Source organism: Saccostrea echinata, unplaced genomic scaffold (genome assembly GCF_033153115.1).
Source record: "Saccostrea echinata isolate AGI-Se365-2 ecotype Australia unplaced genomic scaffold, CSIRO_AGI_Sech_v1 ptg000029l, whole genome shotgun sequence".
NCBI lineage: Eukaryota > Metazoa > Mollusca > Bivalvia > Ostreida > Ostreidae > Saccostrea > Saccostrea echinata.
The window spans coordinates 31,164,340-31,179,224 of NW_026889778.1; positions in this window are offsets into that span (position 1 = coordinate 31,164,340).

Below are 14,885 nucleotides of genomic sequence, written 5' to 3' on the forward strand. Positions count from 1 at the left end.
CAAATCGAATTCACTGAGGAATTTAAATAACAGTTTGTCAGCATAACTACTGCACTGAATTTCCTGAAACTTTGTAGGTATTTCAGACATAATGTATAGATTTGTATATTACCAAGAAATTTTGATTCCATTATTTATCTAGAAACTTCAGCCCAATTAAATTTGTAACGTACAAAGATTTGAATGTCCTTATATGCAAGAAGTTTTGATGTGATGATTTTTTGCAAATAATGCCCCTTTTTGAATTATACTGTGTATTTAAAGTGCACTGTGCGAATCATTACGTGTTGATTTTTTTGGGGAGCGTGGGGTATGTGAACTTGCTCACTTTTTCTTTCATTTTTAGCTTTTCTGAGCCAAAGGCTGTGTGCGTAAACTTTTTAGAATATGGGCCATAACTCAAGAACCCCTCGGCCAATTATTGTCAAATTTGTCACAGGGTATCCTTGGCCCACGGCTCCCTGTTATACTAAAACTAGGGTTGTGACCCTTAAACAAGGGGAGATAATTAGGAAAATAGAAACAAAAGTACTGGTTGCTAACAAATCTTCTTCTCAAGAACCACTGGACAGATTATCACCAAACTTACAAAAAAGGATGAGGATATGTTGTAGATTAAAATTTGCACAGGGATTTACGCTGGGGCAAAAGGCATGGTCTCAAGGTCACTTCAAAGTTGACCAAAAATTACATTTTATTAAAATGTTGATATTTTGCTTACTATAAAGACTAGGATCATCAAATCTTGTCAGTTGATGCATCTAAGGACCTCATATCATGTTGACTCAAAAGTAGGTCACAGTGACCTACTTTTTAAATTTTGCGGCTATTCTTTTTCAAAATGATTTCGAGGCATATTTTGAACAATTTAAGGCCTATGATCATCAAACTTTGTCAGTTGATGTATCTTGGGTCCCCGAAGTATGTCAACTAAAAAGTAGGTCACCTTGACTTACTTTTTGAACTTTATGGCTAATCTTTTTCAAAACAATTAAGGTCATTAATTCGAATACCGAGAGGTTTAGAATCATTAAATCTTGCAAGATGATGCATCTTGGGGCCATAAAACATATTTATTAAAAAGTAGGTCACAGTGACCTACTTTTTGAACTTTGCAGGCATTAGATTTCAAAGCGTTTTTAGAGGCATAATTTGAACATTTTAAGGCCTTTGGTCATAAAACTTTGTAAGTTCCTCAAAAAAGGTCAACTGAAAAGTAGGTCACCATGACCTACTTTTCAATTTATATGACTATAATTAAATATTTCAGGTGCTAATTGGCTTAGAATCATCAAACTTTGTCAGTTGATGCATCTTGGGTCCTCGGAGTACAACAACTGAAAAGTAGGTCACCATGACCTACTTTTAAAAAATTTATGGCTTTAGTTAAATATTTTCGGTACTTATTCCCTTAGAATCATCAAACTTTGTCAGTCGATGTATCTTGGGTCCTCGAAGTACGACAACTGAAAAGAAGGTCACCGTGACCAACTTTTAAAAATTTATGGTTTTAATTAAATATTTCCGGGTACTAATTGGCTTAGAATCATCAAACTTTGTCAGTTGATGCATCTTGGGTCCTTGGAGTACAACAACTGAAAAGTAGGTCACTTTGACCTTCTTATAAAATTTTGTGGTTATAATTTAAAAAAATATATTAGGTATTAATTGGCTTATATGGAATCATCAAACTTAGTTGATGGGTCCTCAGAGAATGACAAGTGAGAAGTAGGTCACCATGACCAACTCTCAGGTACTAATTGGCTTAGAATCATCTTGGGTTCTTGGAGTGTGAATTGGAATTTCAAGGGTTTATCTAAATATACAGGATTGGCTTCAAATAGAAGTGAAGGTTGTACAGTTTATCAGAAGAGTGATTCAAGGCCCTTGGGCCTCTTGTTTTAAACATCATGGCTAAATTTAAATATTTCAGATACTAATTGGCTTGGAATTATCAAACTTTGTCACTTGTTGCCTTGCTGACCTACTTTTGGAATTTCAAGGCTTTATTAGGTCACCTGAGTGACTCAGGTGACCTACTGCTATCCGTTTTTGTCGTCCGTCGTGCGTTAAAATTTGAACATTTTCAGCTTCTTCTCTGAAGCCACTTAATTAATTTCAACGAATTTTGGCATATAGCATCTATGGGTGAAGGGGAACAAAAATTGTGAATTTCGTGGACCCTCTACCAAAATTGTGAAACTCATGGCCCCAGGTCAGGGGTTCTGGTGTTGATTTTATATTGATTATATAGTGAAAATGCATTAATTCTTTGAAAATCTGCTTCTCTGCTCCTGGGTATTAAACAAACTGGGTAACTAAGTACATAGTAAGGAAGAGCAAGAGTGCCTCTTCCCAAAGTGTAAATTTCATGGCCCCTGGGTCTGGGGTTCTGGTGTTAGGGCAGTGCTCAAATGATTATACCGTGAAATGCATTAATTCTTTGAAAATCTTCTCTGCTTCTGGGTATTAAATGAACTAAGTACATAGTTATAATGAGCAAGAGTGCCTCTTCCAAAAATTGTTAATTTCATGGCTCCAGGGTCAGGGGTTCTGGTGTTAGGACAGGGCTCTTTTGATTATATAGAGAAAATGCATTAATTCTTTGAAAAATCTTCTTCTCTGCTCATGGGTATTAGATAAACTAAGTACATAGTTATGATGAACATTGTTGCCTCTTCCCAAATTGTGAAATTGATGACCCCAGGATCAGGAGTTCCGGTGGTAGGGTGGGGCTATATAGATCATATAGTGAAAGTGCATTATTTCTTTGAAAATCTTCTTATCTCCTGGGTATTATTTAAACAAACTAAGTGCATGGTAATGAAAAGCAATGATGCTTTTTTTTTCAAAATTGTGAATTTCATGGTCCCTGTGTCAGGGGTTCTGGTGTTAGGATGGGGCTCTATTGATTAAATAGTGAAAATGCATTAATTCTTTGAAAATCTTTTTCTCTGCTCCTGGGTATTATTTAAACAAACTAAGTGCATGGTTATGATAAGCATTGATTCTTTTTCCAAAATTTTGAATTTCATGGCCCTTTGGTCAGGGGTTCTGGTGTAAGGGCTGGGCTCTATTGATTATATAGTGAAAATGCATTAATTCTTTGAAAATCTTATTCTCTGCTCCTGGGTATTTATTGAACAAACTAAGTGCATGGTCATGATAAGCATTGATGCCTTTTCCAAAATATTGAATTTCGTGGCCCCTGGGTCAGGGTTCTGGTGTTGGGGCAGGGCTCTATTGATTATATAGTGAAAATGCATTAATTCTTTGAAAATTTCTGCTCCTGGATATTATTTAAACAATCTACGTGCATGGTTATGATACACAAGGATGTTTTTTTTCAAAATTGTGAAATTCATGGTCCCAGGGTTGGGGGGGGGGGGGGGGGGGCTCTATTTATTTAAGGTGAAAAAAGCATAATATTTTTGAAAATATTTTTTCTGCTCCGGGTGATAAAGCAAAGAAACTAAGTGTATAGTTATGATGAACAAGAGTGCTTATTTCAGATTTTTGAGTTTCATGGCCCCTAAGTCAGATGTAAGGGTGGGGCTCTATTGATAATATAGTGAAAATGCATTAATTCTGTTAAATAATCCTGCCTGCTCCTTAGCATTGAGCATATAAACAAAGTGCATATTTATGATGAACAGTTGTGCTTCTTACATGAAATATGTGGAGATAACGAACAGTATTCGAGCTCAAAAATCCAATAAACATTACAAAATAAGAGCAGAGCAAACATGGACCTCTAAAACTTCAGAGCAGAGCAAACACGGACCTCTAAAACTTCAGAGGTGGGATCAGGTGTCATGGAGGAGTGAGCATCCCCTGTCAATGGGTCACACCTGCCGTGTACTCCTTATCATGATTGGGGAAATAACGGAAATTTTTTTTAAAACTTGTGGTCCTTAGGTTTTGGTGTTTCTTGGGACTTGGGGGGGGGGGGGGGGCTATATTGATAATGAGTTAATTCTTTGAAAATCTTCAACTAAGTGCATAATTATGATGATGAGGGTACCTCTACCAAATTTGTGAATTTCGTGACCCTGGGACATGGGTGTTAGTGTAGGGCTGTGTTGAATCTGTAGTGAAAATGCATTATTTCTTTGAAAATCTTCTCTGCTCCTTGGCATATTGAAGGTAAATTTAACAAAAGTTTAAAATTAGCGAGGATATTTTTAGCAGATTTTTGAACATCAGGGCCAATTGGTCAAGTGTTCTTGTCCTGGCTAGGGCTCCATTAATTTGTATTCAACTGAGAGAAGTTATTCCCCTTTGCCATTCACTTTTGATAATTAATCACTGTAAGTTATGTATTTGAAAGTTATTAGAATAAGAGAATTATGCAGAAAATTTTGTTATATAATACAAAAAGTACTTCCATAGTTTTAATGATCAGGTAGACTTGTAACTAATAAATAAATAAGAATTAGACAAAAATAACATTAAATGTTCTTCAAAGACCAAGAGAGGCCAATGTGAGAGGTCACAATATGGGTTAAAAGTTAGTACAGACGAACTAATAATGTGTTTATAGTCTGCATGGTGATAGTGCTAAATGGGGAATAGATTAGAATTCAATGTATGAGTTGTTACTGAATACTAGACTATTATTTCACTGATCCTGATCATCCTCTTTCTCTTGTTTTGGGCAACAAAGCTTCATCTATCAGTTTATTTTATTCTCAGAGTCTATGGATCCTGTAAATTGTTGTGTTATACTACAGGTGACCTTTAAGGCCCTTGGGCCTCTTGTCTTGTAAGATATTTTAACGACCTTACCAACAGGGCCAAGTGTTTTTGACAACTCTGTAGGTAAGAATTATAAAGAAAGAAGTAAAAGCATGATGATATTCAGATGACATTAATTTTTTGAGACTGCTGACCAGCTTCAATGCCCCCCCCCCCCCTTCTGATCACTACCATTTGCATTTTTTATTTATCTTCACTGTTCGGGTCAATTCACTACCCTTGATGTTAACGCGTGACACCTTAAAAAGCAAGAATCAAATCAGAGATAGGTTGCTGATATGTACAAACAATAGCACTTGCAAGATTGATTGGAAATATTAAAAAATATTTAATTTTTATCAGTTCACTAAGAAATATAGTCCTCTGTTAATACATGCATTGAAATCAGAATTTCGGTTACAAAACAAGATCAAAAATGTATTTTATTTGATTTCCAAGCAATAAGTTAGTGTTTTCATGGATTTACAAACACTAAATACAAGTTCTTGAGTGGGAATAACAAAAGAAGTATCCCTACGCTCCAAACGATTTTAGCGAGGGTAAAATGTAAACAAATGGCTATGAGATCATGACCTACATGTATGTGTATTGAACGTCGATCGCAAGCAAGGGTCATGGAACAAAACTAGCTGAAAGAGGTGTTCTGCTTACTTTGAACCATGCAGTTTAATGAATTAGGGGATCAACATAGGGGCGACTGAGGCGTAATAGTCGCTATTGAGCTCAAAACTTTACCATAAATTATCACAAAAGCGAAATTTAACAATTTCACCCCCATTGTTTAGTAAATCATTTTAAAAAATCTGTTAAGAACACGTGATAATATTGTCACTATTTTATAAAATGAATCTGTTTGATGTTGAAGTAGGTGAATAACAGCAGGGCGCTTGCATCTCGCTGCTAATGACCACTTCATCGAATACTCGATCGGAACTCCTCTAGGATGATCTTATACTGAATAAGCAGCATTCTTCATGTAGTGACCATAAACAGAATGAGCAGGTTTTTCATGTAATTAGCATATACGGAATAAGCAGCATTCTCCATGTAGTGACTTTATATGGAATAAGTAGCATTCTCCATGTAGTGACCTTATAAGGAATAAGCAGCATTCTTCAGGTTGTGACCTTATACGAAATAGGCAGCATTCTTCAGGTAGTGACCTTATATGAAATGGGCAGCATTCTTGATGTAGTGAACTTATATGGAATAAGCAGCATTCTTCATATAATGACCTTATATGGAATAAGCAGTATTCTTCATGTAGTGACCTTATACGGAATAGACAGCATTCTTCATGTAGTGACCTTAAACAGAATAAGCAGCATTCTTCAAGTCGTGACCTTATACAGAATAAACAGTGTTCCTCATGTAGTGACCTTATACAGAATGAGCAGCATTCTTCATGTAGTGATCATAAACAGAATAAGCAGCATTCTTCATGTAGTGACCTTTTATAGAATAAGTGGCATTCTTCATGTAGTGACCTTATATGGAATGAGCTGCATTCTTCATGTAGTGACCATAAGCGGAATAAGCAGCATTCTTTACGCATTGACTTATACATAATGAGCGGCATTCTTCATGTAGTGACCTTTTAGGGAATAGGCAGCATTCTTCATATAGTGACCTTTTACGGAATAAGCGGCATTCTTCATGTATTAACTTATACATACAGCGGCATTCTTCATGCAGTGACCTTATACGGAATAAGCAGCATTCTTCAAGTAGTGACCTTTTACGGAATAAATGGCATTCTTCATGTAAAGACCTTATATGGAATAAGTGGCATTAGTAATAAAGTGACCTTACATGGAATAAGTGGTTTTCTTTATGTAGTGATCTTAGTTATACTAAATATGCAGCATTCTTCATGTAGTAGCTTTATACAGCATAAGCTCCATTCTTCATGTAGTGACCATAAGCGGAATATGCAGCATTCTTCATGTAGTGACCTATGCTGAATAAGCAACATTCTTCATGTAGTGACCTTATACGGAATAAGCAGCATTCTTCTTGTAGTGACCTTATACGGAATAGGCAGCATTCTTCATGTAGTGACCTATACTGAATAAGCAACATTCTTCATGTAGTGACCTTATACGGAATAAGCAGCATTCTTCTTGTAGTGACCTTATACGGAATAGGCAGCATTCTTCATGTAGTGACCTTATACATAATAAGCAGCATTCTTCATATAGTGACCTTTTATGGAATAAGCAGCACGGCATTCTTCATGTAGTCACCTATACAGAATAAGCAACATTCTTCATGTAGGGACCTTATACGGAATAAGCAGCATTCTTCTTGTAGTGACCTTATACGGAATAGGCAGCATTCTTCATGTAGTGACCTTCTACGGAATAAGCAGCATTCTTCATGTAGTGACCTTTTTCGGAATAAGCAGCATTCTTCATATAGTGACCTTATACAGAATAAGCAGCATTCTTCGTGTAGTGACCTTATACGGAATAAGCAGTATTCTTCATCTAATGACCTTATACAGAATAAGCAGCATTCTTCATGTAGTGACCTTATACAGAATAAGCAGCATGTAGTGACCATAAATGAATAAGTGGCATTCTTCATGAAGTGATTTTATACGGAATAAGCAGCTTTCTTCATGTAATGATCTTATACGGAATATAAGCTGCATTGTTTATGAAGTGAATTAATACAAACTGAGTGGTATTCTTCATGTAGTGACCTTATATGGAAGGGGCATTCTTACTTGTGGTTTAACTTGTATTGAATGAGGGACATTAATTATTCCATAGACTCTAAGTTAGACATCTATTTTTTTATGATAATTTTGAAACAAATCTCATGGTAAAGCTTTTTCTAATGTACCTCAATTTATGGACTCTTTACATATTTTCCTTAATTTTAAAATTAAAGATCGAAGATATATTTTTGCTACTTATGCATGGGATGCCCTTAAGTTAATAGTCATAATCAAGCAATATCAATGATTACATTTCTTAGAAAATTTGAATATTGAAGCCAGATGATTAACAGTATGTGCCTAATCATCTTTGGGTTTTAAACACTTGCAAAGATTTTGGGACAGAATCACACATTGGTGATAAGTATGTATCTGACTGCCATTACTGTAGTGCTTAATTAGCATGCTTCTTGACTAATAACCGGCCAGAATTATGCTATTTAGTGAAGTCAGTTTAATCTAATATTATTGTATTATCTATATACTAATGAAAATATGATCAAAAGAAAGGGGGAAAACATAAATGCTAATTAATGATCAAATCCTTGCCATTTAAGAAAAACAAATATCTTTACAGTACCTTTCATAGATAGAATGGTAAACCTTCTGTCAATTATAAGTAATTCTATCAGTAGAAAAAAAATTAATTGTATTTCAGATTCTTCTATCCTTGGTCTAAACAAAACATAATTTATGCACACATTAATTTTTCAGGCCTTCTGTGAATCTTTTTAAGGCAAAAGAATTTTCATTGTACAAAAGTGAATAAAAACTTTTTTTTGAGAAAAGTTCAACTTTTCATATAAGTTATTTAAACTTTGCAACTAACTTAAGCAGAAGCACCGTGTTGGACTTAAGTAGAAGCTGTGTGTTGGATGAATGCCGCTCAATGTCGCTGAAGTTACCAGAAGATCTGTGTTGGACAAATGCCGCTCAATGCCGCTGACTTTACCAGAAGCTCTGTCATGGAAAAATGGCACTCAATGCTGCTGACTTTACCAGAGGCACTGTGTTGGACAAATGCCCCCTAAATGCCGCTGACTTTACCAGAAGCTCTGTGTTGGACAAATGCCGCTCAATGCCACTGACTTTACCAGAAGCTCTGTGTTGGACAAATGCCGCTCAATGCCGCTGACTTTACCAGAAGCTCTGTCTTAGAAAAATACCGCTCAATGCCGCTGACTTTACCAGAGGCACTGTGTTGGACAAATGCCGCTCAATGCCGCTGACTTTACCAGAAGCTCTGTCTTGGACAAATGCCGCTGACTTCACCAGAAGCTCTGTGTTGGACAAATGCTGCTCAATGCCGCTGACTTCACCAGAAACCCTGTGTTGGACAAATGCCGCTCAATGCCGCTGACTTTACCAGAAGCTCTGTCCTGGTCAAAGCCGCTCAATGCCGCTGACTTTACCAGAGGCACTGTGTTGGACAAATGCCGCTGACTTTACCAGAAGCTCTGTGTTGGACAAATGCCACTCAATGCCGCTGACTTTACAAGAAGCTCTGTCTTGGACAAATGCCGTTCAATGCCGCTGACTTTACCAGATACACTGTGTTGGACAAATGCTGCTCAATTCCACTGACTTAACCAGAAGCTCTGTGTTGGACAAATGCCGCTCAATGCCGCTGACTTCATCAGAAGCTCTGTGTTAGACAAATGCCACTCAATGCCGCTGACTTTACCAGAAGCTCTGTCTTAGACAAATGCCGCTCAATGCCGCTGATTTTACCAGAAGCTCTATCTTGGACAAAGACCAGACACCACCCATTTCTTTTGATTTTCGTGACTTCTTACATGAAGTATGAACTGGTCCGCATAAATCAAAAATAGCGATATCTTAACTCTCTGGGGTCTCTAAATCTACACAACAATGAGGAGCTTTAAAATAAAAAACAATAATGTCTTGCAATTATGAAGATTTTTTTCTGTACACATACATTCAACTTTAATCCCATTTTTAGTCAAGTCTAACCTAGGATCCATAATTTTAAAAGCAAACTGAATCCACACAACTACGAAATGGGACGTTAAACAACAAACAAACATCTATCTGCTTTGTAATAGATTAGCACAGACGTGAAAGTAATGTTTTTATTGTTAATTGGTCAGGCCCATAAGATGTGTGGAACGCCCAACCTCACCCCTTACCTCCAAATAATTTTGCCAGTATATTCTTTACTAAGAATAAAGAAAGTTCTTTTTTGTGCCCCTTCAATAATTTTTCAAGTATCCTATCCTGGCATTTCACAAATTCGTAGATATGATTCATAAATAAAATTAATTAACACATTTTTCCTTTAATTTTGATAAGAATTTAAATGTTAATAAGCGTAATCTCTTCACAAATGTTTAACTGCTAAACTTTTTTCAAACAATATTTAATATTATCGGCCGCTGGTGCAGCCTACCATTTGTAGTTATGTTTGAAAGTACAAATTTCATTTTATGATTTCATCTTACCTTGCATTACAACTTCAATTGTTTATATCATAACACAAATAATGAAATATGAAGGTAACGATCAGTATTCAATTTCAAAGTCCATTGAAACAATACAAAGTTGGAGAAGATCAAACACATACCTCCTTAAATCATCAGAGGCGGGACTAGACACCACGGAGGAACAAACACCCCCGCCGACCGACCACACCCGCCTTGCGCTCATTGTCATGATCGGGCAAATGAAACAAGAGGCCAAGGGCCTTAACGATAATGCAACGATCCATAGATTAAAACAAAATAAGCTGATAAATAAAGCTATGTTGCCCACAACCAAGAGAAATAGGATAATCAGCAAAATATTAATTTAGTACTCAATAACAAATCTCAATCTATTTATTTGCCTGTACTTTCCCCCATTTGTCACTATCCTCATGCAATCATGTTTAGTCCAAACAAAACAATAGTTCTAGAGCACTATCAGTTAACACATTTCAGTCCCCCTCGCATTGGCCTCTGTTGATATTTAAAGATTATTAATTGTACAAAGATATGGTATTTTTGTACCATTTTCATTTATCTATTATTCAAATCTTTTCCTGACCATTAAAAACTATGAAAGTACTTTTGTATTAAATATCATGAAAATTTCTTGTATAATTCTGTTATTCATTTGACCTTTTAAGTTACATTATTTACAGTGATTAACTATTATAGGTGAATAGCACCTGTAGAAATTAATAAAATGACCAAAGGGCACAGAATTTCCTAATCTGGTAAAAATTTCCCTGCTTATTACAACTTTCTATACCCTATTTACCTCCTACATGTAGATGCCCAGGAGCAGAGAAGAAGATTTTCAAGGAAATAATCCATTTTCACAAAAAATTCAATATAGCCCCACCCTAATACCAAAGTCCCTATCTCTGGGGCCAAGATAATAACAATTTTAAAAGAGTTGCCCTAGCTCATCATAACTATATACTTGGTTTATCTGCTAAATAGCTAGGGACAGAGAAGTAGATTTCAAAGGAATAATGCACTTTCACTATTTAATCAATAGAACCCCGCCCTACAATGTAACACAAGAACCCCTGACCCTGCCACAAATTTCACAATTTTGGAAGAGGCGCCCTTGCTCATCATAACTCTATATTTGTTCTATCTGCTCAATACCTAAGAGCAAAGATGAAGATTTTAAAAGAAATAATGCACTTTCACTGTATAAACAATGGAGCCCCCCCCCCCTTCCCGGAGAACCCCCTCACCCTGGGGTCACAAAGTTCATAATCTTGTAAGAGGCACCATTGAACATTATAACCATAATTTACCGTGCAATAAGTTTATCTGCTTTATATACAGGGTGAGAGAAGATTTTTAAAGAATTAATGCATTTTCATTATATGATCAATAGAGCCCCATCCTAACACCAGAACCCATGGGCCAAGATAATAATAGTTTTGGAAGAGATGCCCTTGTTCGTCATAGCTAGGAGCAGAGAAGATTTTTAACCCCTTAACGGCCAAGTGCGCCTTTTGACGCATTTTCAGCATCACAGATATTCAACTGTTGGCGTTTCGTAAATAATTCGGATACAACAAAACAATTGATATTTTCTGAAACTAGAGAAGAAACTAAATCTTTTTTTGAACTGAATATTGCATATCATGGCAGGATATTGATAAAATTACGCATAAATGACTGACTATTGGCTTTTATTAATTACAACTTACAATAAAATTAAAATGAATGCCATAACCTAAAAGCTTAGATTTTCCCTAAAATTTTTATTACGGACATTATAAGGTACGTGCATCCGTTACAGAGATATTTGTTGTTGAATATTGGAACTTTTACGAGTAAAACACACAAAATGCACTATGACGTCATTTGACGTTTTACATGCACAATGAAATCGTTCATGAGCTCAGTGTAAAACAAACTGATTCTTTTGATATATGGAACAGATTTTTTTTTTTTTTAAATTAATTATTTGTGAAGAAGAGTTAATGTACGACACGTTTAAGCCATAAACATGTAATACAAGGAATTCTCCATAGCTTTGGGAGATATATTATATACATGTAGTAATATAGTCTTTGGTCCAGCGCCCCGATTGTACGCACCCATTGTATCAGAAATCCCTGTCGAATTTTGTGTCAGTCCTACATTTCAATTGAATTTCAATTGAATTTCTTTATTGCAGAAGACATACGTCTTTTAGCAGTATTACAAGATTATAACAAAAGAGAGGAAAATGGACGGTCAGTCCTTATAAATCTATATCATATACATACATATAAACCCATGTTAACAGTATTTATAGATTATATGGAGAATGACACATACATGTAGATTAATGAAAAATAGTAATAATAGTCATATTAAAATAATAATAAATAGCCAGGTCAGCAATTGACACAACATTATATGTTTAAATCATTTCTAAGCGCAAGGGTAACTGTATTAATTTGTACATGGATGGCCTACACTAATAATACTTTTTCAATAACTTTGATCGTAATACCGTATAGTATAAAATGATATTCATCTTCAATTTCAATAACTTTGATCGTAATACCGTATAGTATAAAATGATATTCATCTTCAATTTCAGCAGTACATGTTTTACAGAATCTTTTTTCTCTTGGTATATTTTTATGCCTACCCGTTTCAATAAATAGAGTATGCGAGGACAATCTCATTTTGGAAATACATTTTTTGTACAGCTTTGGTATTGATTGTTGTAAATAATACTGGAAGCAAAAATTATCAACTAAATGTTTGTAGATATAACATTTTGATTCTATTTGCATTTTGCTATATAAGGTTTGTATAAAGTGGTCATTAAGTATTTGCCGAATAATCGGCAAACAAATACGACTGTTTAAATTCCTCTGGTTGTTCCACATATAACCAAGTCCTAAGCAATGTAATTACTCCTTAATAAATTTTGCCCAGCTATGATAATTTTGCTTATCATTTTCACAAATACAATACGACCAATCATAAGCAGCTCTTAATATACAATTTTCAGACTGCAATAATTTAAACCAGAATTTAAACACTCGATAAATACGAATAAGATACATAGGTATACGTCCTGTCTCAAAATACAACATAGTTGTGTTTGTAGTTTTACGGAACCAAGTACATATCGTAAAAACTCAAGATGAACCTTTTCAATGTCCTGGCCTTTGTGGGATCCCCAAACTTCACATCCATAGTTTAAAATGCTACACACATAAGTATCAAAAATAGAAAACAAAGTACAATGGTTTAAATAAAGCTGTTTCATGGTTGATTTAAGAGCAAACATAGCTTTGCGACCTTGTGTCGCTAATTGTTTTAGAGTAGTAAAAAATTTACAATTATAATTAAACACAATGCCTAGATAAACAAACTGGTCCACTATTTCTATATTTTCACCGTTATAAAGCCATTTTTCATTTGTGCGGACTTTCCCACCATTTCTGATTAAACACAACAACTTTAGTTTTTGATACATTTACATCTAGACCCCACTCATGTGTATATAATTGTAGTGTATTTAACATGCTTTGTAATTCATTAATTGATTCTGAAAACAATACCATGTCATCTGCATACATTAAAAGATAGAGATTTAATAACTGCAATTCAGTAGGCGTGTTACCCTGTTTGATGAACTCATTTTCAAGATCATTAACGTACAATACAAACAACATGGGAGATAAAACTTCTCCTTGTAAAAGACCAACATGACTTTCAACGAAATTAGAAATACGATCAGATTTTACACAGGTTCTAATTCTAGAATACATGGAACGAATAATTGTAAGTAGCTTCCCTTGTATACCATAATACTTCAATTTTCTATATAATTTTTCCCTGATGATAGAGTCAAAGGCCTTCTTATAATCAACAAAACAACAGTAAAATCGTTTCTTAGTTTGGAGTGCTTGCGATACAAGACAATGAATGTAGTGCAAATATTGCTTCTGTAGTACCTAACATAGGTTGAAAACCAAACTGTGCATCTGTAATAACACTATTAGAGGATGCCCACAGTATTAGCCTTCTATTCAGTATTGAGGTGAACAATTTACAAAAGCAACAAATAAGACTTATACCTCGATAATTATTGGGGTCGTAAGGGTACCTTTCTTAAAAACAGGAACTATTACAGCTTTAGACCATTGTGTTGGAAAATAACCAGATGTTAAGATACGATTGGAAAATAATATGTAACTATGGCAAAAATATATCCTTGAATTCTATAAAGTATTCATTCAAAATATAATCAAGGCCATGAGATTTATCTCGTTTAAGACTATCTATAGCATCCGATATTTCTTTTTCGGAAATTTCAATATCTAATTCTTCAAACACAGTATTTCCTGTGTCCACTGGGGTATCGTTATTCATATTAGTACTAGATGTAGATAAATATTCGAAATGCCTTCGGAACAGTTCCAAATCAATTGATGTATATTTCTGTTTTCTTTTTCGAAAATGCTTATAAAATATTTTTCAGTTGTCTTTACGGAGATGATCCAGTAAATCGCCTCCTTTCCGTAAATACTGGAGCTTAAGTCTTGCCTCTAAACGTTTGTAATTTCTTTTAGCCTCGATTAAATTCAAATGATTTACACTGTTTTTCGTATTATTAAAACGGGTGAGTGCTGAACGATATATCCTATGCTTTTCTCTGAGTTCTACATTGAACCAAGGTTTGTCTGGTGGTTTCAAACATGAATAAGAACTTGTTCCACCTGTATTATGAACTGGTTTTGGGGTCCTTTTGTTAATTTCAAAATAGGGTCGCATAAGGTCAGTCAAACGTGATGTAAACAAATCGATCGATTCGTCAATATTAGACTGGGACTCCCACGGTTTTTTTTTGAAACATGACTCAAGCTCTTCGGAATTCTCAATTAAAGCTGACCGGGCTTGATAAAACATGTCCTGGTTCCAAACGA